Source organism: Typopeltis vanoorti, chromosome 22 (assembly GCF_054136105.1).
Source record: "Typopeltis vanoorti isolate ZY-2024b chromosome 22, IOZ_Tvanoo_1.0, whole genome shotgun sequence".
In the NCBI taxonomy this organism is placed as follows: domain Eukaryota; kingdom Metazoa; phylum Arthropoda; class Arachnida; order Uropygi; family Thelyphonidae; genus Typopeltis; species Typopeltis vanoorti.
In genome coordinates this window covers 96,420,023-96,447,597 of record NC_143570.1, presented here as the reverse complement: position 1 = coordinate 96,447,597, position 27,575 = coordinate 96,420,023, and the positions used below count along the sequence as shown (strand labels likewise).

The 27,575-nt window shown below is 36.6% G+C and overlaps 1 long non-coding RNA gene across 2 annotated transcripts in view; it reads left to right on the top strand.

Annotated features, from left to right (window-relative positions):
- The first annotated feature begins 2,804 nt into the window (after positions 1-2,804).
- The window catches only part of LOC150094579 (uncharacterized), a 65,175-nt gene continuing 40,404 nt past the window's right edge, over positions 2,805-27,575 (top strand). Inside the window, exons 1-2 of one of the 2 annotated variants that reach the window (XR_016550262.1) lie at positions 2,805-2,891; positions 15,946-16,219. This is a non-coding gene — a long non-coding RNA (uncharacterized LOC150094579). Of the gene's footprint in view, positions 2,892-2,989; positions 3,098-15,945; positions 16,220-27,575 lie in introns of those variants that run through there. The other variant, XR_016550263.1, reaches the window with a different exon arrangement.

Genomic DNA, 27,575 nt, shown 5'->3' with positions numbered 1-27,575 from the left:
AATAATAATAATAAAAACATCAACTCTCAACTCCTAATCTACCTTGAAGGTACCCAGCTATTAAGCGACCACCAGTACAGATTCCCCCAAAGCCGTTCAAGGAGATCTACTCATAAATCACCCATCACTGGACGAACGCTATGGAGAAATTTGGTGAATCTTAAGTAGTTGCACTTGATATTGCCAAAGCGTTTGACCGAGTCTGGCACAAAAGCTTACTAAGCAAACTCCCATCATTTGGATTGCCTCAGGACTTCTGCAGATGGATTGCCAGCTTCCTGTCTGTATGCACACTATGTGTGATGGTAGATGGCTCCATATCCTCTCACCATCCAACTAATGCCAGTGTCCCTCAAGGCTCAGTTCTCTCACCACCATCTTCCTTCTATACATATCAATGACCTACTTCAGTTGACCTCTAACCCAATACACAGTTTTGCAGATGACAGCATACTACATCCCTCCCTTTCATTTGACAAACTCTACTTTACACAACTCACTTCAACCCACAGAACATCAACCACCATTGCCCTTGATTCTGACCTCCAAGCCATCCTCCAATGGGACTCAGACAACCTTGTAAACTTCAATGCTAGTAAATCCTAGTTCTGTTTTATTTCTCACAAAAAAGAACCATTCCCCCCAGCATTGTTTTCGATAACACTCAAATTCACAGACAAGACGAAATTTCCCTTTTCGGAATTACCTTAACATCAAGCCTCTCCTGACATAAACACATCGCAACTATTGCATCCTCAGCTTCCAAGAAACTAGGTTTTCTCTTTCGCTCAAGACGCTACTTCACCTCTAAACAGTTATTAATACTATACAAGCCACAAATCCGCCCAGCTCTCGAATACTGCTCTCACATCTAAAGTTGGACTCCAAAACGTTCTCTCAAACTGTTTGAGTCAATAATACAGAAAAGAGAACAATTATACTGTTAAATGACCCATCTCTTACCAACTCACTCCCCTCACTCTCACACAGACGCTTGGTCTCTGCAATCTATATGTTCTATAAATACTTTCACGAGAAAGGTTCATCTGAAACAGCATCCCCCACCCTGTACTAAGCCCATTGGAACACGTACAGCTGCCTCCCAACATCCTTTTACAGTACACCTCGAAATCCACAGAACAAGTTTCTTCTCATCCTCATTCATCTCTGCTACTGCAGTAATGTGGAACAATCTTCCCCGTGACGTATTTCCTAAGGAATACAATATACAGGCGTTCAAATCAAATGTAAACAAGTTTCTCCTTTCAGAATCCATCACCCATATACGGTACTAATACTATAGGTTGACCAGCCGACCTCCTGTATATGGGCCCAACATAATATATATATATATATATATATATATATATATATATATGTTAAGAATACCAAGCAATTTTTAAAAACCTGGTTTTACTCCATTTCCCAAGTAAGCAAACAGACAAAAAAGTCACGTTTGCGCCTGCAAATGATGCAAGTCTAGCTGATCCTACAGGTAGTGCAAGACCAGGGCAACTCGTGGTAGACGTGGAACAAGCTCCGATCACTAATCTTAATATTTTCCCTTAATGCCAAAACACATCTCCAATAAAGGGGATGTATGATGTTTTGTATTAAAGGCAAGGGGCCACTACCCAGACCGGTTTCGACCTTTATTGGGGCCTCATCAGTGGGAGCTAGGCTAGAAATACCAAGATTTAGTAATACAGAGCTAGTAAGTATTTTACCAGAACAAGTTGCCATAAGGTGTTTTAACCTTATTAATTAAAAATCTCTGGAGGAGATATAAATGTAGAAAGTATTTTACCTTGGGTAAAATACTTCCACGTCTACCACGAGTTTCCCTGGTCTTGCACTGCCTGTAGGATCAGCTAGACTTGCATCATTTGCAGGCGCAAACGTGACTTTTTGTCTGTTTGCTTACTTGGGAAATGGAGTAAAACCAGGTTTTTAAAAATTGTTGTTTTTAAAATAAATATATATATATATATATATATATATATATATATATATATATATATGTAGAAAGTATTTTATATATATATATATATATATATAGAGCCTGTGTAGCTCAGTGGATGTGGCGTTTGCACACCACCGCGCTAGGCCGCACGAAGGAAGTCTTGATTTCGAGTCTAGTCGGCGACTTTTTCTAAGCCTTTTTTCGACCGGTTCCCGAGTTAGTCGATCTCTGGCACGGGCAAGCACAGGTGAGGGTTAGAGACCACGAGATGGCGGCACATTTGAGCCGTCTCTCTTCACTGCTTACCGCTTAATTAGTGATAGCCTTGGGCCATCTGTCTCTGATTGGGTACCAGTGGAGATTGAACTGCCCACTCAGTCTCCAAAAGTTAGATAGGGCTAAATGGCCTCGCCTACTCCCGTATATACGGGAATAAAAAGGCGTTAGCTGATTTTTTTTTTTGATATATATATATATATATATATATATATATGCCTGCTCCGGTATCCATCCAATATCCTTTTATGAGGTCAACCCTGTCTTCCCTCTCCAATTGGCTTATATTTGAGTATTTCAAAAACCGGACAGAAAACATGGGAAACGACACAAAATTGGAAAAAGGTTAAAAATTAATAAATATTAATTTAGATACAGACAGTATCAATAGAAAAGGTGTTTCTTATTCTTGTTAGATTAGACTAATGAGAAACTGCATTTGTTTACTTTGATTTTGACGAATTGTTTGTTACTAAACAATAAGTAATGAATAAAGTTTAAATGTCTTCATAGCCGATGTTTGAAGTTGAAATTTTCATTATTCACGGCAAGTCGTTAGAGGTGTGTGTTGTATTTGGACTGATGTTGCGAGATAGAAACCGAGTTATGGTTTTGAGAAAACGTGCATGCGATATACTGTATCGTTAATAATGTAAGAAAATATCTTCCACAATTTTTTTTTCTTTTCATAGGATACTATAGTAGTTCATAAACCCGTATTATGCATACTGTTTTCAGAATGATGTCATTCAGAGTTACAATAATACGACGTACCTCAGTCTCAGTGAGATACACCTTGGTTGATGCATTAGACTCCTTTGCAGGCCTTATAACAATCCCCATCCCTGCCTGAATAAGGTTGCTATTTTTCAAGACGTATTAAACATTTTTATTTTAAACAATTATTTGGTGTTTCTATATAATAAAAATAAATGACATCGAGGGGAAACAATTTACTCTCCTCTCAATTTATGGATACACAAAAATTATAGTTTTCTTAAGAATAATTTACTTGAAATTCAATAATATATATAGTTGTTTTTATATTGTCTGGGCTCATTTATTTACACTATTATATATGGATGTACAGAATGTATGTATATGTTATTATTATTAACTATTATTTAGTTATTTTTTAATGTATCTCATTGGAGTTGATGCATAGTATTGATAATCAGTGCCTGGCCAGACCTTGAGTAATTTGCCTGTGCAAGACTCTTTCCTCTTGATATCTGTTTTCATGAAATAGCAATTTGAGCATAGTTCTTTAACTATATCATAGTGGTACTAGAATGAAAACATTTAATATATGGGAACAAGAGTCTAAATATTTGTAAAACATTAAATAATTTGATATTAATTAAAAAAAAAAAACTTTTAAATACCAAAGTTAATGGAAGGAAATTTAGTCACATCAATACCAAGGACTACCAGGACATTTTCTTCATTGTTTTGAAAGAAGAGTTCAAATCCTTTATGGGATTCAAGGAAGCTTTATTTACTAAGCTTTCTTACCAGCTCAAGGGCATTAGCCAGTTTTATACAGGTGGGTGTGATAGTGTTTCATTTTTCATTTTTTTTTTTTTTTTTTTAAAAATTTTTATTTTATAGAATTGGAAGACTGGCTGAAGAATATGCAATTCACATGAATAATATGTTAGCGTCATTGATTTTTGCTTCAGCTGTAATTCAAATTAAACCAAATCATTAGCATTCATTGGGACATTACAAAACCTGTACTTTGCAAATTTTATATATAAAACAAAGTACAGCTATAATTAGTTATTAATGCATTTTTGAAAAGTTGATGAGAATAGTTTCACTGCATTTAATAGATAATTAGATCTACAGATTTAAATTTCTTCAAGAAATCTTGTTAAAAAAAAACATATACACCATTTCTACATATATATATATATATATATATATATAGGGAAAATTCTAAGGAAAGTGATGAGAGCTTACTCCACCTTTACAACGAGTTGCCTAGTGTTGCATTACGTGCAGCCGCAAACTTGACTTACTTGTCTGTTTGCTTACTTGGGGAAAAGGATTAAAAACCTAGCTTATAAAATTGCTTGGTATCTTTAACATAATATATACCCAAGATAAAAAACTTTCTACATCTTACTCTCATCCTGTGATTTTTATATAATGAGGTCAAAGCACCTTGTGGAAACTTGTTTAGGTAAATTTATAAGCTGTGTATTACTTTACCCTTGGCATTTTCTAGGTCTGGTCCCACTGATGAGACCTCAATAAAGGTTGAAACTGGTGCAGGTTAGGCTTGGGTTCTGAGAGGCTCTGCGTGGGGATAGGTTTTTGCTCGTCTCTGAGTGGGGCCACTGCTGAGATTATGGCTCTTCTTGGTGGTGGGGGTGAGTCTGCCACTGGGTAGAGCCTATGCTGAGAAGTTCTTCTTGGTGACGGGGGTGAGCCTGTCACTGAGTGGAACAATCTGAGATGAGTGATCTTTCGGGATCACCTAATTTTTAGAGCCCGCTTCACCTATACAAAGGTTGAAACCGGTCTGGGTAGTGACCATTACCTTAATGCATAACATCATACATCTCTGAAAGGAAATGTGCTTTGCATTAGGGAAAATTCCAAGGAAAGTGATCAGATCTTACTCCACCTTTACAACGAGTTGCCTAGTGTTGCACTACATGCAACTGCAAACTTGACTGACTTGTCTGTTTGCTTACCTGGGATAAAGGATTAAAAACCTAGCTTATAAAATTGCTTGGTATCTAACATATATATATATATATATATATATATCTACCTAGCAAGCATATTAAATTATTATTAGCACCAGACCTCCAGGAGTCAAAACACTCATCGTAGGGGATACACAAAAAAGCCAATCATATTTGCTTTAAACTCATTCAATATATCTGCATTCATCACAATATCATGCAATGCATTCTGCTCTCCATGCAAAAAACCCACTCCTTACAACCTTCTTCAGGTTAACAAGGTGTAAGGAGACTCAAGAATATGACACTGACTGCTGTTGTTTTGTATTTCTGATCATAACTACTATCACACTGTTCTGCAGTAAATTTGACTGAGTTGTTGGGCTACAAAACCTCTTTCATTATTTAAAAAAATAAATTCGTTATCAACACTATTGATGAGACGGTTCTGGAACTGGCTGAAAAAGAGATAGATCAAGAGTCTGTCTAAATGGGCACCCTTAAGCAGACTAGCCACCTTATATAAATATTTACTTTACATACAGGTTATCATTAGATAGCCTGTATGTCATTCTTAGTCAGTTCTTTCCATGGCCACAAGCAATGCTTATACTATTATTTATTTGGATTTTGCTAAAGAATTGTTTGATCAATTATTGCATGATAAACTAATGTTGAAATCGAGCAGGACGGGGAATGGATAGTCATTTGGTAGCTTGGTTACAGGGATGGTTGACTAATAGGAGTCATTGAGTTGTGTTTGGAGGTGCAGTGTCTCAAAAAGGGAAGGTGATGAATGGGATACAACAGTTGTTTAACTTATATATCAGTGACATAGTTCACAGTGGGAAAGAAGATATTCAGTTGTTTGCTGATGATGCTAAATTATTCATTGTGCCTTCAAACATTTTGTATTCCTTTTAAGAGTACATTCATATGGAATTTCTTGTGTGCCATTGTTATCCCTACATTGCAGTATTTGTTTTGTATTATTTTATATATATATATATATATATATATATATATATATTTATTTATTTATTTTCTTAAAGACAAGTAATATAAACTTAAGAAGCTACACAACCTGTCCCAAACAGGTTCCTATTAGCATCAATATCCATTTTGGGATTGAAACCTACAACTTGTTGGTTGGAGAGGCTATCCACTCAGCCAAATACGAAACACTTTGCATTCCAGAAGTTAAAAGAATATATATATATATTGCAGAGTAATTTTTTAAGTCATCCACAAATTATATAATTGTTTCATGGAAAAGGTGGAGTCAGTTCTTGTAGGAGAAGGCAGGATCCATGATATTAATCATAATAATATATATACACATTTCAGATTTTTTCTGAAATGTGTAAAAAAAATCTGAAAACAAACCCCAACTCATCATCACCAGAGTTAAAGATTGGTACTATCAACGTAAGAAGCCTGAATGGCAAAGAAATGGAGCTAGCTGAGGAATTAGATAAGTACCAGATCGACATAATAGGGGTGACTGAAACAAAAAAGACCAAAACTGGTGAGATCTTTCTGAGCAATAAATACAAAATGTTATATTCAGGCAATGACAATCAAGGAAAAGAAGGAGTAGCCATAGTATTCAAAACAAAATACAAGGCTAATCTTCTTGAATGGCAGTCAGTCTCAAGTAGTGTAATGTGCGCAAATATGAGAATGGGGAACTGGACAATGAGACTTATTTGTGCCTATGGTCCCACAGAAGGTTCTACTAAGGTAGAAGTGGAGGAATTTTTTGAGGCTTTAGAAAAATCAACTGACACAATGAAAAAGGAAAAGTTGATCCTTGTTGGGGATCTAAATAGCAGAGTAGGAAATGATTGTGAGACATACAAAAATATTTTGGGAAAATTTGGAGAAAAGAGCAAAGCTAATAGTAATGGTAAATATCTGTTGGATTTCTGCTCAGGACATGGACTGGTTATTACCAACAGCATATTCCAACATAAAAATGTGCACAAATTCACATGAAGAGAAGAGGCTAGGAATAAGAAAGTCTCATTGACTATGTTATTGTTGATAGTGATGTTTTCTCCCTGGTGCAGGACACCAGAGTGTACAGATGATTTGAAATTGGAAGTGATCACTATTTAGTCTTGAGCAGGATAAAATTGAATTTCATATTGAAAAGAATAACATGTAAGAAAGTTTTAAAGCGAATAAAAGTTGAGCAGCTCCCAGATGTGAACTGTAGACTGAAATACACAAAGATTATTGGAAAAAAAATGAAAGAGTTTGAGAACAAGAATCAAACCTTGGAGATTCAGTGGCAAACTCTGAAGAAAACATTGATTGATTCTGCCAGAGAGGCATGTGGTGAGGTTGTCTGCAAGGATAAAAAAAATCAGAACTCCCTGGTGCACACAGGAAGTTAAAGAGGCAGTGAAGGAAAAGAAGAAAGCATATCAAAAGTTCCTGTCAAATAAAAATGTGCTCTTAGAGAATATAGAGACAAATGCAAGAATGCTAAACACTGTGTAAAACTAGCTAAACAAAAGTCATGGGAGGACTATGGCAAGAATATAGAAAATAAATATCAAGAAAGTGACAAAATATTCTGGAGGTTGTTGAAGAAGCTTAGGAATAGAGGAAAGAGTGCTGTAAAAGGAGTTAGGGATGATAAAGGTGACATGAAAACAGGAGAAAAGGATATCCTTGAAGAATGGAGTAATTACTTTGAAAAACTGCTAAATGAAACAAGCAGTGATGACAGCACAGTGGTAAAAAAAACACTGACCAGGCATGCAGTCAGGAATACATATCCATACTTGAAGTAGAAAAAGCCATCAAAGGTTTGAAATGTGGAAAGGCAGCAGGAGTAGATGATATTCAACCAGAAATGCTGAAGTATGGTGGTATAAGAGTCTTACATTGGCTGCACTGCATGGTTCAGAAAGCCTGGACAGAGGGACGAATTCTCTTTGGAGTAGAGCTCTCATAGTACCCATATATAAAAAGGGAAATAAAACTGAATGTGAGAATTACAGAGGTATTTCCCTACTGAGTGTTCCTGGCAAGATCTATGCAAGTATACTCGAGAAACGGTTGAGAAGAATTGTGGAAGAAAAGCTTGGTGAAGAACAAGGTGGATTCAGGCCAAATAGAGGCTGTCAGGATCAGATCTTCACTTTACGACAAATAGTCAAGAAAGCATGGGAATATAACAAAGATCTGTATTTAAGTTTTGTTGATTTGGAAAAGGCATATGACAAGGTGCCAAGAGAGAAGCTATTCAATGCGCTGCAGTTATATTGTCAATGATGCATTATATCAAGCAATACTTAGTCTTTATTTGAGTTGTAAGTCAGCAGTTAGAATTGAAGGAAGTACAGGAAGATGGTTTAATGTTAAATCTGGTGTGAGACAAGGATGTACATTATCCCCTCTGTTATTCATTATCAATATGGATCACATTATGAAGGAAAGTGGTATTAAACATGATATCAAAATTGGAGATGTTAATGTCAGCTCTTTGATTTATGCGGATGATGTTATACTTCTAAATAAATCCGCTACAAGTCTTCAAGATTCTCTGACTAAATTGAATAGCTGTTTTAATAGATATGGTATGAAGGTCAGCAATAAAAAGACAAAGACAATGAAAATAGGCAGAATCATTGAAAATGTCAACTGTGTTGTGAATGGAGAACCTGTGGAACAATTGAAACATTTCAGCTACTTAGGCATGATTTTTACTGAAGATGGTAAATTAAATATAGAAATAGACAATAGAATCAGCAAAGCTGGTATGGTGGGAAGTCAAATGAATAAATTCATATGGAATAAGAGAGTAATTAGTCGGAACACTAAATTAGCTGTATACAAGATAGTGTTTCAAACCAATTTTAACTTATGGATCTGAGAGCTGGGTCAGAAGTAACACACTTGACCAAAGACTAGAGACCGCAGATATGAGAGTCCTGAGAAAGATTATAGGCATGAACAGATGGCATCAATGGCAATATCATATTAAAAACGAGGATATTAGGAAAGAACTTGACATTGTCAGCATCCAGGAATGCGTTAGCAGAGTTAATCTCAGTTGGTATGGTCACTTAAACAGAATGGGCAAGGAAAGATTAGCAAAACAAGTGTTCTCTGCTAGTTGGCAGTAAAACGACCCAGAGGAAGACCAAGATATAGGTGGATTGATATGGTACAAAGTGCCTTAGACGATAGAAATATAAGATCTGATAATGTTGGAGTCTTGAGAAGTAATAGACTGATTTGGAGGAAAATTGTAGATAGGAAGTTAGTAATGATGTAGTTTTTTTCATATAGTACTATCATATCCTGTATACCCCTTGAGGGTACATGGCAGGAATTTGATGATGATGATATATACACATGCTTTTTCTTTTCTTTTTTTTTTTATATTGATCTCATATATGAAAGGTAGAAGAACGTATAAGTACATCAGTGCAATCTGTGTAGTGCAGGTGAATATTGAGAAAGGAGTTTATTGGCATTTTTCTTGACAAACATGGCAGGTTGTAGTTGTTTGGGAGTACTTAATGAGGAAGCCTATTCCAGAGGATAGAAATAGATTCACTGTATTTGCAGTTGCACCAAAAAGGGACTGTTTCTGGTCTTGTTTTCACAGGCCCATTAGAATGTGGAGGATGGTGGGGTGCCAGTTCAGAGTAGCAGTGACTGTGAAATTACCTACCTATAGAACAGACACAGAGTTAAAATATTTAATCTTTGAGATAAATGTTAAAGTGAGTCCATAAGGGAGGGAACATCTATGAGCTGAATTGCTAATAGATTCTGGACATCAAGAATTTTTAGAGAGGTTTAAGTGCACATTCCAAATATAAGAGCAATATTCTACAGATGTGTAGATTTGGGCTTTATAAGTTAGTAGCCAAGTGGGTGAAAATTAGCTTTTTAGTAGAATGTGCTACTGAATTGCCCACTATTGCTCTCCCACTCTCTTCCAAAATCATTAAAACAAGAGCCACTGTTAACCAACACCCTTTTACAGTCCCTTGTGCAACTCACCGAACCAACTTCACTGCCTCCTTCGTCCCATCTACTTCTGCCCTTTGGAACAGTCTCCAACATGCTGCCTTCCCCAAAGATTACAATCCTAAGCCTCCGTGTGTGGACAAGAGCAAAATGTGAACAGATTCCTCTTGCCCACACGGCACAGCCAAAGGCTTGTGGCATTTTGTGTGTGGATCAGATATTAAAAAAAAAAAAAGGGAACAGAATGTCTAGTTTTTGAGATACTGAGAAAGCGATGTGATGTGTTTATTCCAGGAGAGACTGCAGGTAAATCTATGTTGAATCAGATGAAAGATCTGACCTAAATCTGAAGTTAGACGGGATCCCTTTTGTCGAAATCATCCTTTTGACCAGATTGTCCCACTCCACTGAAAGATGATATGGAGATCAATGTTTATGGCATTGGTTGAAGATTATCCTTTCTTTTAGTGTTACACGGTGATCAGCATTCATTTTTGAATTTATGGATTCTTAGGATGTCTGAGCACTGCATAGTTTGTTAAATGGAGAGTACTAAATGGATGAATGGAGAGTACTGTCATTATCAAAACTGTGAATAGCATTCGTTGTAATTGAGAGTAGGTCATATGTATAGGAGAGAGAGAGAGAGGGTAAGTGATAGAACTGAGTCCTAAAGAACTCCCACATTGGTGGCAGTTCTACCATCTACCATGACATGCAGTGAAGATCAAGGAGAGAGAGAATGCCACTTACACAGGGTGGATGGTAGACCAAAGGATGACAGTTTGCTTAGGAGGTCTTGATGCCAGACTTGATCAAAAATTCTGGAAATGTCAAGAATGACAGTACATTTCACTGATGAGTCTTCTATTCATTACTTGTCAATAATAGTAATATGTCTGGTGCATAGGCTGATCACTCAGGCACAGATGTTGATTGGCAGAATCCATATTGATGGGCCTCTAGGTAGTGGAGAAGTTGACCATTGATTTCTTTCTCCATTATTTTGGAAAGGGTGATGAGTCAGTAGTTTGATTGTGGACTTCTATCTCGCTTTTTTTTTTTTTAAATAGACTGAATATATGATTGCCTTTTGTCGAAAAACCACAGTAGGAGGTGATTTGCTTTGCTCATCTCTGCATTAGTCGGAGGAGAAGGGTGATGCCAGAAGTTCATCTTGATCTGTATGCAGTAACAATAGTGCCATCTGGATGAGAGAGATGTGGAAGCACATGTGAGAAGTGTCTGGATAGCCTTCTCAAGGGACCACAATGGCATGTCTTCCTTTGGACAGGAGACAAGTTTTCTGTGTTTTGGCTTTATGAAGTCAGATTTAGATTTGCTGGTGGTTGTTTTGTATTTATTATGTGTTTTAGCATAGGCTGACTATGAAACTAGTATTCATAGCACAGGCTACCTTTGGTAAACTTTTTTTAATCTGTTTCTGTTGAACTAGAGCTTGGAAAAGTGGATAAGAATTTTGGATAGAACGGGCAATGAAGGACTTCAAGCCAGTGAGGATAATTTCTGTAACTTGCTATAGCAGGTGCTTACAGGCAGGGAAAAGATGGCACTATTAAAAAGAGGGGGGGAGGATGTGTAATTTATGGAAGTCCCTGCTGGAAAAAAAAGCAAATCAATTTTTCAGACTGATGAAAGATCAATATATGCAATCTCTTTGGATTTCATGTATATAAATAGTAACAATAAAGTTGATACTAGAACCATGCCATTCTCCACTCCCACTTGCATTGTTTTTTCCTCTTCTACATCTTATATTATACCTTTTTTTTTCCCATATGATATACTGGTAGCAAAATTATTATCATTTTCCTGACTTCCATAGAGTCAGTGTTAAGAAGATATTTACCACACTTTACCACCAACAGTGTAATGATATGTGTGAGAGATTTGAATAAAAATTATTATTATTTTCCTTTCCCCCATGGAGTCACAAGACTCATCGCAGGAGATCAACACTAGTGAACACAAAGTCAATTGGGCCACTCCTTAAAATCATCTACAGTCAAATTATCCACGGTACTAATGTACTATAGGTTGATCAACCAACCTCTTGTATATGGGCTCAACATAAAAAAAAAAGTTTGCACATTCACCACCTTCTCAGGCAATGCGTTCCATGCTCCTACCAATCTCCATGCAATAAACTTACTTAGCCATTTACTCACCTTCTACTTTTGCAACTTCCAGAGATGGCTCCCTTGTCCTACAATATGAAAAATCTTCTCCTTGATAATGCAATAATAACCCTTGAACCACTTAAATGTCTCAATCATATCCCCCCTCCCCTCTGCCTTTTATCCACCAAACGCTGCAGTTCACATGGTCTCAGGCTGTCTTCATAATCAATGTTGTACAGTCCTGATATGATTTTTGTTATCTATCTCTACACCCTCCAAAGTTACTTCATTCCCTTCAAATCCTGGTGACCAGATGAGCACAAATCCAGATGTGTTCTGATCAGAGCTTTATACAATGGGACCAGCATACTTATCTACACAGATTACCCATCTAGACCTTTAGGGTCTGATGATGATGATAATTCATCTAGGGATAACTATTTGAATCAAGATTGAAGAGAAGCCCCATTATTGGTGAAGCGAATAACAAACCTAGGCCACAAATCTGCGAAAAGGATCAGATTATTAAAGCTTACAAAGATAATCCTGTACTAAAAACTATTTTTGAACCAGTATTCAGACGTGAGACTCAGATACATTTTTAAACTTGGAAAACTTATATTTGGATAATGATGGACTACTCGTATCTCAACGAATGGATGAAAGAAAGTCAGAAATGAAAATATTGGCACCAGTTCAAATGATTCTATGGCTTATGTACACTTTCCATGATTTATGACCTGTCAGGACACCAAGGATTTTCTAGAACTTGGCAAAGAATAAAAGACGGATACATCTGGAAAGGTATAGTGACATACTCAAATATGTGAAATCATGCATAAGTGCAATTAAGATCCCCTTTTAGAGCAAAAGTGAAACTACAGCCATTTCCTATTCCAACAAGACCTTTTCAGGCTGTTGCTATTGGTAGTAGTCCTATCATACCACTTCTTAAAATCATCGACAGTCTGCATGTTCACCACCTTCTCAGGAAATGCGTTCCATTATCCTACCGTTATCCATACAAAAAACTTCTTACCCTTTTACTCACCACCTCCTTTTGCCATTTCCGTGGATGGCCTCTTGTCCTCGTTCCTTTCCCTCATTCTACCATATGAAAAATCTCATTTTAATATGATAACTCTTCAACAGCTTAAATGTCTCGATCATATTCCCTTGCCTTCTATCCACCAAACTCTACAGTCTCTGGCCTCAGTCTATCCTCATAATCAACGTTGTTCAGTCCTGACATAATTTTTTTATTGATCTCTGCATCCTCTCCAAGGTTACTTAATCCACTTCAAATCCCAGTGACCAGATCTGAGCACAGAAATCCAGATGTGGCCTGATCAGAGATTATACAGTGGGACCAGCACGCTTTTATCTTTCGTGGCCAATGAGATATCTTCACAAATTTTGCAGTGTGTTCTCAAAACTTTAAATCTCTATCCATAATCGCCCTAAGATCCCTTACTTCCTCCACTCCTTCCAGTATAACATCAAGTGAGTATGAAGCATCCCACCTGTGGTTCTCAAATTTTAAAACCTTACATTTCATTGCATTAAACTGACATCTCCATGTCTTTGATCACCCTTCCAGCTTATTCAAATCCTCTTGAAAGAGTCAAAACATTAGCACTATTACTATTAACCCTCTCAAGCTTCACATCATCTGCTAACAACTGAACATCTCTCTGTAGTCCTGTGACAATATCATTGACATAAAGATTGAACAGCAGTGGTCTCAGGACTGAACCCTGTGGAACTCTACTTGTAATCTTCCTACTCCCTGCTGCTCCCTCCCATATACAATTCTCTGATAGGAGAGTTATCAGAGAGCCAATCACCAATCCAATCCACTAAACTGATATCTAAACCCATATGATGCAACTTAAAAATTAACTTGTCATGTGACACTGTCAAATGCCTTTGAAAAATCCAAAACAATGACAGTGTATGCCTTACTCCCATCCACTGCTCATGTTACTCTATTATAAAAAAGTAACCAGATTACTAAAACAAGAATGCCCATTAAAAAACCCTGCTGGCCTACATAAATAATATTACCCTCATCTGCCCAATTTTGTATATGAGTTCTTAACAATTTCTCCAAAATCTTAACTATAGAAGAAATACAAACAGGCCTATAGTTTGATAACTCCATTCTACCACCACCCTTATGCAATGGTACTATCTTACCCTCCTTCCACTCTCCAGGAACTTTCCAATTGTAAGATTTTCATTAAACAGCAAAACAGTTAATGGCACGGTCAGTTCCATAGCATATTCCCTTAAAGCGTGTGGTGAAAATGTGATGATGATTTCCCCCGATGTTGTGAAGATTTTTGAAGTTGTTATATAATCAGAATATTTCAGTTAGAAAAACAAAATATCTAAACAGATTGAAGGCACTGCCATGTGAAGCCCTCTGTCTCCACCTTTGGCAAATTATCTTTTGACCATCTGGATGATAACTTGTTCTTATCCATTCATCATTAACCCTTTCTTTTGTTTCATTACGTCAATGATGTTTTTGCTGTTTATCCTCATTCTGAAAATGAACTTGCTACTCTCCTACAATGGATCAATAGTCTTGATCTATGCATTCAGTTCATCATGGAAAAAGAAATTGCTCTTAGTTTACCATTGTAGGACATCCTTCTTACTCGCACAGTCTCTGGTACTTTGTGAACCAGTGTTTATCGAAAACCTACCTTTACTGGCAAATACATTCATCAAAAGCGTGATCGTCAAGTCTTTAATTAATAAAGCACATAATGTATGCTCTCTCCTTCAAGTTTGATTAAAGTTTTGATCACTATCAAAACTTTAATGAAATTAAGTGGATTACCATCCTTATCAAACCCAGCAGATAACTCTTATGTTCTAACACCTTAGTGTTCAGCAGACCACAGGGTTTTAATCCCTTATATTTCTGGTATCTTTGAATCTATTGGTAGAATTTTGAAGAAGTATTACCTTATTCCCACATATTTTCCTATCAACAAAATTTCTTATCTGTCACTATCTACAAAAGACAAACTGCCACCTATATCTTTACCTAGTGTTTACCAGATTCCTAGTGAATGTGATTTGACATACTTTGGGCAGACAGGCTGTTCTGTGGAAAAAAGAATTAATGAACATTAATATTACATTGAATATGTGAAAGCTCAAAAGTCTGGTTTCATACAGTATAGTGTTGACATTAAACACAGTACCCAGTGAATTTAAGCTCATCTTCTGAATAGAAGTAGTTTTAAATATGAATACCTTTCAAGAGAGTTGTGGAGCCCTTTTACATCAGCCTAACCTGAATTGGAATGATTATCTCTCCCTTTCAAAAGTTAGGGAGATTCTTATTTTATGTAAACATCAAAAATAGTTTTAATATTGTTTGTTAATATTAATTTTGATTTGTAGCGGCAACAATTTTTTAATTGGTAAATTGATTATTGTATGTACATTTTATTCCTGTTCTTTGATTTGCTTGTTTCTTCACACTGATCATGTACTGTTATTTTCAGTATGAAATATCTGTACTTTCATTAAAGTTATTACTGTGGTTATCATGTAATTTGTTGTTCATGGAGTTGTTTCTGCTGTGTTACGTGTCTAGGAAAGAGAACTGGGTTCTAATATAGTGAGATATGAAAAATATTATTGACCTTTTTCAGGCAACTTGATTATGAATGAAAGCGAAGGGCTAAAAATCTTAATTTTAAGGCAACACGCATTGGTTATTTAAAGTGAATATAAAGTATTTTCTTGCAAGAAATAACAATAGTCTGTAAATTCATTATTTGGTGCTATTTAAGAATATGTGATAATCACAAATAACGTTACAGTATTGTTTTTATTTTCATAGGACCTCCATGGAGTTGCAAGATTCATCATGTGAAATCCTATTCAGCTATCATTCCAGTTTGTTAAAACTGTTGGTTGTAACTGTTCCCAGATCAGATTGCATTGAGATGAAAAACCTAAGTTTCCAAGCAGTGGTTAACTTAGTCTTGATTGAAAGGCCTGTAAAATTTCTGATGTCCAGGATAGGATTCAATTGTTTTTCCATCTGAATGGCGTGCGAATAAACTGCTGTGTTACAGAGAACTTCTCTTGATAAGTTCGCATTTAAAGAAAAGGTTAGTCACGTAAAAAAAAAGTTCAATTACAATAGATAGTACTTTAAAATCAAGCTTCATAGGCATTTGTCTGTTCTATTCAGCAACCTTTTTCATGATGTAACTTTTTATGTGATTTCAGGTTTCCATTAAGTAAGTTAGTATTACCATTAGTCAATAAATATCACTTTCACCTAGAATCATCCCAAATCTTTATTTATATATTTACTAGGGGGGGGGCATATCCACCCCCCCGACACCCAACCCCCCTGTGTTCCGGACTGTTAGGCCGGTTCTCCTTGAATTCTGATGACTCGAATTTTGAAGACTTGACACTCAGAGTAGCCCCTAAGTTTCAAAATGTTTCAAAAAACATGACATACAAACGTGACATAAAAAGACTTATCATTTTATATATATAGGGTAGATTTTACTATATTATATTTAAGGAGAGCTGGAACCATCCATTCCATATTAGTCATTCGAGGCTTAGTGGAGTAAGACAGCACTGGGAAAGGATTAAATATCTTTAATTCTTCTAGTATTTCATCTCAGTCACAGAGGCATTTTAAGGGAATACAACACAACTTGTAGAACACACAAAGGCAACACAAAACTAAGTGAAACATGTGGATGAAAGATTAGAGTCCTAACTAGGGGGGGGGCTCTCCAATGGGTACTTGGAGGCCTTAGTTGTAAACTGGAATTTCAGAGGATTAATGTTTCCCATATTTTAGAAAGTTTTATGCATCCATATTTATTCAGATTAGGCTGGTTTTTGAGGACAGCTGCAGAGTCTAAAAACAGTCTTTCTCTTCTAAACTTGCCCAGCAATGGAGCATTGTGTTTTTTTTTTCCCCAGTTGGTCTACAACACCTGATTGACCATAGTCATGGTTACAGGTGTATGATCTGTCTCTCCTTAGTAGACCAGTTTGCAGGAACAGGGAACTCAGTACACCAGGAACTGAGAGAGGAGGGAGTTGGTCTTTATGGGAACACATAAGGGTAGCAAGTTTCAAATGGAGCTTGAAAGCTGTGCAGGGGTTGTATTTCTTTAAAATTTTGCTAATTTTTTTATGTGCTTTAGATATAAGGCATGTTCATAGCATTACTAAAATCCTTCTGAAGAGATGATCTTGGATTTTGGGAAAGTTTCAGATACGTAGAATCATTTGGAAAAAAAATAAAAAATAAAAACATGCTCCATCACAAGAAGTTTAGAGAGACTGTTTTTTTAGAATCTGCAGTAACCTCAAAAATCAGCCTGATATGAATAAATACAGATGTGTAAAACTTCCCAGAATATGGGAAACATTAATTCTCTGAGATCTCAGTTTACAACCGAGGACTCCAGTGAGCACCCACAGATAGCATCCCCCACCAAGTTGGGACTCGAGTCTTTTATCCATATTTCACTCAGTTTCATGTTGCCTTTATGTGTGTATGTGTGTGTGGTTTTCTCCCAATAGTAACCCCATCAGATGGTAATTTATTCCTACGTGCTCCATTGCATACAATGAGTATGTTACATGTAGCTTCCGAGTAATGATTTATATTTTTGTATCAATATTCACTACTTCCATATTTATATTTTTATATATAGAACATATTTACACTATATAATTCATACAACATCAGTAATTTATGTTACATTACAATGACTGGAAGTCGATCTCATTGGCAAATTTAATTAATTCTGAGTAATACTTTTGGATAAGTCTCCGTTTTGACACTGGCCACTTGTCTCCAGAAGTGATGACATGTTGTACTAGGGGCATCCGGATGGATCCAGTAGCTGACATTCGTAAAGTATGTGATCGACAGTCTGTTGAAGGTGCGGACAACAAATGAATGATGGGGATTCCAGATTATGGAATCTGTGTCATCACTACTGACACAGATTCCATATCCTGGAATCTGTGTCATTTAGCCATAGCGTGGTTACACCTGGAGAGTTGGCTTGTTTTTTAGCTGGAGTCTACTTCTGATGCTTGGCAAGAATTATTTTGTTGTTGATCCTTTTTTGATGTTTTCCATTCTTCTTCCCACAAGTTTAGGCTTATTTCTTCTGTAAGTGTTTTTATAGGTTTTGAGTACTTTTGGTAACTTGTTTCTAGCCGTTTGTTTATAACACTTCTTTAGCTAGCTGATCTGCTCTCTCGTTTCCTGCTACCCCAGTATACACCTTCACCCAGCAGAACTTGATTTCCCATTCCTCTAGAGTGAGATTCCAAACCAAATTTCTTGTCTGTTCTATTAATGCTATATGGTTGTTCTGGTTTTTTCGTCTATAGTGCTATTGTCACTGTAAATTGTTGCTGTCTTTTGATGAGAAGTGTTGAGTTCTAATTCCCAGAGATATGTAAGTGAATGAACTATAGTAAGTTTTTCTGCTTAGTTGTTAGAACAAAGGGGATGCAGTCTAGAGCAGAGTTCTTGTATAATAGACTGTCTGTAAATGCAATGAAAGAATAACTAATGTTCCCTTTGGTTTTGCTTCCATCAGTGTATATATGGAAATCATCTTTCATAGCGTTCCTTCTCCTTAGTATATGTTCTCTTTGCTGGGTGAGGCCACCTACTGTAATGAAATGGACATTCGTAGAAATTTGGATCAATGTTGGAATTTTTGTTATATCTTCTGGAATTGACTTCATACATAAGAGAGAATTCTTGCATTTTTAAGCATGTCGGTGTTAGACCAGCAATAATGCAAGGATTAAGTGGGGGATTAGGCCAAGAGCACTGACAACAATATATACCCAAGATATACTACCATTGATATCTTATGCTGCACCTGCCTGGAAGCATGCACTAAAATAAAAGAAAAACCAACAAAAAGCTAAACTCTGTTTAGCTTTTGTTGGTTTTTGATTCTGGTAATCATTTTCAGCAGAGCAGAATGATTATCGGAAATAGAAATATCATGAGAAAATTTGGGGAAAAGATAAGGCTAATAATAATGGTCAGTACTTGCTGGATTTCTGTTCAGGACAAGCATGAAGATGTGCACAAATTCAGAAGACTTGAGAAATAAAAGAAGTCTCATCGACTTTGTTATTGTTGATAATGTTGTTTTCATGTTGATTCAAGACAAGAGTATACATGATTTTAAAGTAGATAATTACAAAGTAATCACCATTTAATTTTAAACAGAATAAAGTTGAATATCATATTAAAATGAAAAGTGCATAAAAAAGAGTTTTAAGAAGAATCAAAGTTGAGCATCTTTCAGAGGTGAACTGTAGACTCAAATAACTAATATTATTCAAAAAAACGTGAGAAAGTGTGAAATCAGGAACCAAACTTTGAGACTCAGTGGCAGACCCTGAAGAAAAGAAGCAATCCATTAAGCAATACATTATCTATAGTTGAGTTGTAAGTCAGCAGTTAGGCCTGAAGGAGGTACAAGAAGATGGTTTGATGTTGAATCAGGTGAGACAAGGACGAATCCAATATTATTTGTCATTATTCATCATTTATATAGGTTACATTATGAGGAGAAAGTGGCATTGGGCCACTTTCTCCTCATAAATATGGAACTAGACAACAGAATTATTATAGTATACGTGTGTAGAGGCTTAAAGTATATGTGTAGAGGCTTAACGTAGAGGTATACGTGTGTAGAGGCTTTTTGAGTGTTGTAAAAAATCCATTAAGCCTCCAACATGATATAGTTGGTATAGTAGGAAGTTTTCTTCATCATGTTTCTTCGACCTTTTGTTTTGTAGCTAATCATGTTTCTGGGTAGTCTATCATATGCCATTCATTCTAGATGCTCTTTCCATTTGGGTCTATATTTTTCTATTATTTCCATTACTGGTGTTATTGGTGACTTAATTCTTTCAGTATATCTCCTATAACCTGCTGTTCTTTGCATATGTTTCATTTCTGATGCAATGATTTTTTTTTTATATATATATATATATATTTTTTTTCTTTATTGTCCATGTTTAACTGCCATATAATAATGCTAGTTTTGATTAAATATCACACATTCTTAGTGTGCTTTTTTTTTTTGGTAACTATTGATGAACTTAATGTTTTGTTTATTATTTTATTTACTTTGGACAATTTGCTAATTTATTAGCAATGTCTATAATTTAATCTATAGCCCAAATAATTAAAATTGTTTACTTGTTCAACCATTTTATTGTCTATTACTATTTTAGTTCAGATGGATATTTTTCCTTTGAATGCTGTAGTTTGTCATCATCATCAAATTCCTGCCATGTACCCTCAAGGGGTGTACAGGATATGATAGTACTACATGAAAAATTTACATCATTACTAACTTCCTATCTACAATTCTCCTCCAAATCAGTCTGTTACCTGTCAAGACTAACATTATCAGATTTATGTTATATTATATTATCTTATATTTCTACTTCTAAGGCACTGTTTACCATATCAATCCACCTATATCTTGGTCTTCCTCTAGGTCTTTTTCTTGCCAACCTGGCAGAGAACACTTGTTTTGCTAACCTTTCCTCACCCATTCTGTTTAAGTGACCATACCATCTGAGATTAGGTCTGCTAACGCATTCCTGGATGCTGACAATGTCAAGTTCTTTCCTAATATCCTCGTTTTTAATATGATATTGCCATTGATGCCATCTGTTCATGCCTATAATCTTTCTCAGGACTCTCATATCTGCGGTCCCTAGTCTTTGGTCAAGTGTGTTACTTCTGACCCAGCTCTCAGATCCATAAGTTAAAATTGGTTTGAACACTGTCTTGTATACAGCTAATTTAGTGTTTTGACTAATTTCTCTCTTATTCCATATAAATTCATTCAGTTGACTTTCTACTATACCAGCTTTGTTGATTTTGTTGTCTATTTCCTTATTTAATTTATCATCTTTACTAAAAATTGTGTCTAAGTAGCTGAAATGTTTTACTTGTTCTATAGGTTCTCCATTCACAACACAGTTGATATTTTCAATGCTTCTGCCTATTTTCATTATTTTTGTCTTGTTATTGCTGACCTTCATACCATATCTATTACAACAGTTATTCAATTTAGTCAGGGAATCTTGCAGACATGTAGCGGATTTATTTAGAAGTATAACATCATCTGTATAAAGCAAAGAGCTGAGATTAACATCTCCAATTTTGATATCAGGTTTAATACTTTCCTTCATAATGTGATCCATATAGATAATGAATAACAGAGGGGATAATGTACATCCTTTTATCACACCAGATTTAATATTAATCCATCTTCCTGTACTTCAGTTCTAACTGCTGACTTACAACTCAAATAAAAAAAAGTATTCCTTGATATAATGCCCCAGTGACACCGTATAACTGTAGCATTTTGAATATCTTCTCTCTTGGCACCTTGTCATGCCTTTTCCAGATCTACAAAACTTAAATACAGATCTTTATTATATTCCCATGATTTCTTAACTATTTCTTGTAAAGTGAAAATCGGATCCTCACAACCTGTATTTGGCCTGAATCCAGCTTGTTCTTCACCAAGCTTTTCTTCCACAGTCCTTCTGAACCATTTCTCAAGTATACTTGCGTATATCTTACCAGTGACACTCAGTAGAGAAATAACTCTGTAATACTCACATTCAATTTTATTTCCCTTTTTATATATGGGTACCATGAGAGCTATACTCCAATCATCTGGAATTCGTCCCTATTCCAGGCCTTCTGAATTATGCAGTGCAGCCACTGTAAGACTTTTATACCACCGTACTAGTTGGCTGCTAGAGGGATTCATGGTCTGTTGTGTTTGTCGAGAGCTCCTGATAAGATAAGTGTTATTTTAAGTTATCGTTGACAATTTTGCTTGAATATTACATAATTTTGTTTGTTTTGCGTATCTTAGTGTGTCTGTTTGTGTGTTTTTTTGGTGTTTCAATTATTAATTTGATAAAATACAATAGAAGTGAGCACGTCTCCCGTAAGAAGGAAAATGGCAGCTAGTAATAATGGTTCACCATCTTTGTTCAATAACTGTAATATAAAGGAGATTATCCAGTGGACTATCTGCGAAATGTATGCTTTGCGGAGAGCGGTTGGAGTATGGTTAGATGATGATAATGGAGTGAATGTTGGTAGAAAAATGTAAGGAAAATGAGTTCAAAAAACAGAATGAAGAAAATAATGTTATGATAAGAAATTGCGAGGTTGTACCAGAGAACTGTGAGGGCATGAATGTAGAAAATGTGAATGATGGTATTAATACAGAGCAAATTAATTGCTTAACAGATAAAAAAAAAAAGATGAGATAGATGCAATGAGTGAGATTGCATTGTTGAGCGGAGCGATACATAGAGCATAGCACCTAGAGCGTATGCACAAATGTCTACTGAGTGTACCAGCCAATAATAAAAAGTATAATAGGAAAAATAAGAGTATAATTGTGAACGTAAACAAAATGAAGGATTGAGTGCTGTATGGAGATTCGTTAGTACGAGGTGTGTTAGTAGAGGATTTGACAAAATCATACCAACCTGGTGCGACCATCAAGGACGTAAGTGAGTCTATTAGAGAACAAAAGGAAAGGGGGGGAAGAAATGATATTTGTGTCAGGTACGAATGATTTGAAAGGAGATAAAATGGAAATGATAGAGGACCTGAATGAATTGTTTGAGGTAGCAAAAGAAAAGAGTGAGTGAGTTAGGATGATTAGTCTTTTGCTGCGGTATGACAGTGAAGTGTTTAGAAGGAGGGCCATAATTACAAATGATTTTATGTGTGGGTTATACATGACGAGTTGCGTGGAATTTGTGGACGTGTGGAGTGAGTTCGATTTGCATTTGAATGGATTCAGTGTAAGGAGACTTGAAAGAGTGTTGTTGAATGAAGTGGATGTGCAGAATCAAGGAAACTAGATTTATTAAGGGGGGGGAGATATGCAGACCTTGGGGAGGCAGTTGAGTGTATGAATGATTATAATATGCCCGAGCGAATAAAGACAACAAAATCAGAATGGGATAGTCAGTATAAGGTAGGGATGGGACTAACGGGGGTCTGTAATTCATGTACACTAATGCTAGGAGTATTAGGAACAAGAAGGAAGAATTTTTGGCCTTGGTTGGCACTTCCAGACCACAGGTTATTGGCATTAGTGAAACATAGCTGACTGTAGATGATATAGCTAGTGGGATTGAATGTGATGGGTATAGTGTGTTCAGGAAGAATAAAATGGGAGTAGGAGTATTGTTGATGATAGCTGATGAGCTGCAGCCAAGGAGATTATTCAACTTAATAACACCATTAAGTTGAATTGCAGGATAGAGAAAAGAGCACATTTGAGGCCATTTGGTGTGAGATTGTGGCTAGCAGAACATACAACATACAACTGGGTGTTCCTATAGACCAGGTGATGGAAAAGATGGTGGAGATAGTATGCACAAGCAAATAGAAGAAATGAGTGGAAGGAGGGTAATTATTATGGAAGATTTCAACTATGGTAGCATAGATTGGAGTGAGGAGAAGACACATGGGAGGAAGGAATTGGATTTTATGCGGTTATTGAGGGATAACTATCTGCGACAGCATGTAATGGAAATTAATAGGGGTCAGAGAGTGCTTGACCTAGTAATTGCATCTGAGGATTTGGCTGACTAATATGAACACATCTAAAGGTGTGGAATTTACAATTAAGACAGGGTACATGTGGAATTATCGGGCTGGTAAGCATGACAAGCTTAGGAGTTTGATTGGTTCAGTGCTATGGCACATACAACTACAAGGGCTACAAGTTGATAGTGCATGGGAGGCAATTAAGAAGTGTTTGCATGAAGCAGTGGCTGACTGTACACCTAGAGTACGAATAATAAATCAATTAGGGGTTAAGTGGATGAATAACACCATTAAGCTTGAGCTGCAGAAAAAGAAACAACTATGAAGGGAATTTAATGAGAAAGGTGACTGGCAGGCCCATGAACAGTATAAAGTGCAGGCCAGAAGGGTAACGAGTATGGTAAGAAAAGCAAGAAAGGATTACGAAAGAACATTCGCCATGCAGGCTAAAGAGAATCCTAAACAGTTTTTTCGATATGTTGCAAGTAAAAGAAAAAATGTATATGGCAGAATGATTTTAAAGAATGCCGATGGTAGGGAGGTAGCCAAATCAGTTGATATAGTTGAGTTACTGAGCGAGCACTTTGCTAGAATATATCATCCAGGTGGTGACATTGCAGAAATGAATGAACCTATAGATTATATGGGAATTGTGGTGAATGAAGTGGAGGTAAGTTGTCTATTGCAAAACCTCAATGTCATTACCTGTGGGATTGGATGGTATACCAGCTCGTGTCGTACGTGAAGCATCTAAAGAATTGTCAGTACCCTTGACCATTTTGTTTAGTTTGAGCCTCGGGTCTGGGTTAGTCCTGTGGGGGTGGAAAGAGTGGAAAATACTTCCACTGCATAAAGGAGGTTGGAAGACTGCTGTTGTCAATTACTGACCGATTAGCATATCAGGAATCATTGTCAAGGTCTTGGAAAAATTAGTCAAGAAAAGAATGCAGGATTGGATAGATGAAAATGAGATATTGTATGGGAGACAACATGGTTTTGTGAAGGGTAGATCATGCCTCAGTAACTTTCTCACGTTTTATAACACAGCGACGGCTGAACTGGATAAGGGTAATGGGTTTACAGTGATTCTACTAACCTTGCCAAGGCCTTTGACAGGATACCACATGGAACTCTAATCAGTAAACTGGAGCTAATGGGGAAGGATATAGGGTTGATGAGATGGATAGGAGATACCAGAGAGTGGTTTATTCAGGAGCTGAGTCCAAAAGACGGCCTGCGACTAGTTGTGTGCCGCAGGGTTCTGTTCTTGGACCACTACTTTTCAATTTGTTCATCAATGATATAGGAAAGGATCTGAGAGGAAGTGTTCACTTGTTTGCTGATGATGCAAAGTTGGGAAGAGCAGTTGTGAGTGCACAGGATGATTTGGATAGTTTGGAAGACTGGGCTAGGGAAAATGGATGTTGATTTAATTTGGCAAAGTGTAAGGTTATGCATTTTGGAATGAAAAGATTAGCAGCAGTATATCACATTGGTGGAACAGTACTTCAGGAGATTGATGAGGCCAGGGATTTTGGGAGTGTTGCTGGATAGAGAATTGAAGTTTAGGGGGCTCGTTGCAAAAGTGGCTAAATCAGCTCATCAAATCACTTGGCTTCTGAAAAATACTTTAACAAGCAGAGACAAACAAGTTATTGTTCCTCTGTATCGAGCTTTGATAAGACCCCATCTAGACTTCTGTGCCTAGATATGAGCACCAGGGTTTCTTCTTGATGGGGAGGAGGTGTAGAGGATCCAGAGACAGTGACCAAGATGATAGCAGGTCTGTGGAATGAATTTTATGAGAACAGGTTGAAGATTTGTGGGTTACAAAAATTGGTTGATAGGCAGAAAATTGGTGTTATGATTGAGACATTCAAATTACTGAAGGGTTTCTATAAGATTAATCCAGAAAATAGTTTTGAAAATAGAACTGGTGGTGGGAGGACTAGGGGCCATACGTGGAAGCTGGGCAAGAATGTGGTTAGCAGGGGTGTTAGAGCTAGGTTTTTTACTTGGAGAGAGTGGTGAATGAGTGGAATACGCTGCCAGTGTCTGTTGTGGGTGCTATGACCGTGAATGAGGTCAAGGCGAAGTATGATAGATACTCTGTGGTCGAATAGTTGTTTTTGACATGATGTTAGGGCCTCCCTCGACGAGTCTGTCGACTCCTTGGAGTTGCCCGGAATAATAATAATAATAATAATACTTGAGCATTTCCGGTTGAACATCATCTATTACTGCTGCTTTTCCACATTTCAGATATTTGATTGCTTTTTCTACTTCAAGTATGGATATGTATTCCAGACTGCATCCCTGTTTAGTGTTTTTTACCACTGTGCTATCACTGCTTGTTTGGTTTAGCAATTTTTCAAAGTAATTACTGTTTTCATGTCACCTTTATCATCTCTAATTCGTTTGCACTCTTTCCTCCATTTCTAAGCTTCTTCAGCAACCTCAAGAATATCTTACCACCTTCTTGATATTTATTTTCTATGTTCTTACCAAAATCCTCCCATGACTTTTGTTTAGCTTTCTTACATTTGTCTCTGTATTCTCTAAGAGCACAAGCTGACTTATTTGCTAGGAACTTTTGATTTGCTTTCTTGTTTTCCTTCACTGTCTCTTTAACTTCCTGTGTCCACCATGGAGTTCTGATTTTTCTATCCTTGCAGAAAACACTGATTGATTCTGGCTGAATCAATCAGTGTTTTCTTCAGGCCTTGCCACTGAATCTCTAAGATTTGGTTCTTATTCTCCAACTCTTTCATATTTTCTTCAATGTTTGTAGTTTACAGTTCACATCTGAGAGCTGCTCAGCTTTTATTCACTTTAAAACTTTCTTACATGTTTTTCTTTTCAATATGAATTTCAATTTTATTCTGCTCAAGACTAAATGGTGATCACTTCCAGTTTCACCTCCTCTGTACACTTGAGTGTCCTGCACTACTGAGAAAACATCACTATCAACAATAACATAGTCAATGAGACTTTTCTTATTCCTTACCTCTTTTTTCCATGTGAATTTGTGCATATTTTTATGTTGGAACATTGTGTTAGTAAAAACCAGTCCATGTCCTGAAGCAGAAATCCAACAGGTATTTGCCATAATTATTAGCTTTGCTCTTTTCTCCAAATTTTCCCAAAATATTTTTGTATGCCTGACAATTATTTCCTACTCTGCTATTTAGATCCCCAACAAGGACGAACTATTCCTTTTTTCATTGTGTCAGTTGCTTTCTCTAAAGCCTCAAAAATTCATCCACATGTACCTTAGTAGAATGTTCTGTGGGACCATAGGCACAAATAAGTCTCATTGTGCAGGTCCACATCACTCTACTCGAGACTGCCTGCCATTCAAGATGATTAGCCTTGTATTTTGTGTTGAATACTATGGCTACCCCTTCTTTTCCTTGATTGTCATAGTCTAAATATAAAATTTTGTATTTATTGCTCATAAAGATCTCTCCAGTTTTTGCCTTTTTTTGTTTCAGTCACTGCTATTATGCCAATCTGGTACTTATCCAATTCCTTTGCTAGCTCCATTTCTTTGCCATTCAGGCTTCTTATGTTGATAGTACCAATCTTGAACTCTGGTAATGTTGAGTTGAGGTGTGTTTTAGGATTTGTTCCAGTAGCTAACGTTTCACTGTTCGCCCTGGTTTCCTTGCAAAAACAACTGTGGGGGGGGGCTTGTTTCACCGGGTGATACCCCTGCCGGCATGAAATTCTGTCATGTTGTGCCATAGTCAGCTAAATCCCAAATTGTCAGCCCATCCTGGTTCGTTCAGTATCCAGGTAGATACCTAACAGGGTGCACCATGAGAAGG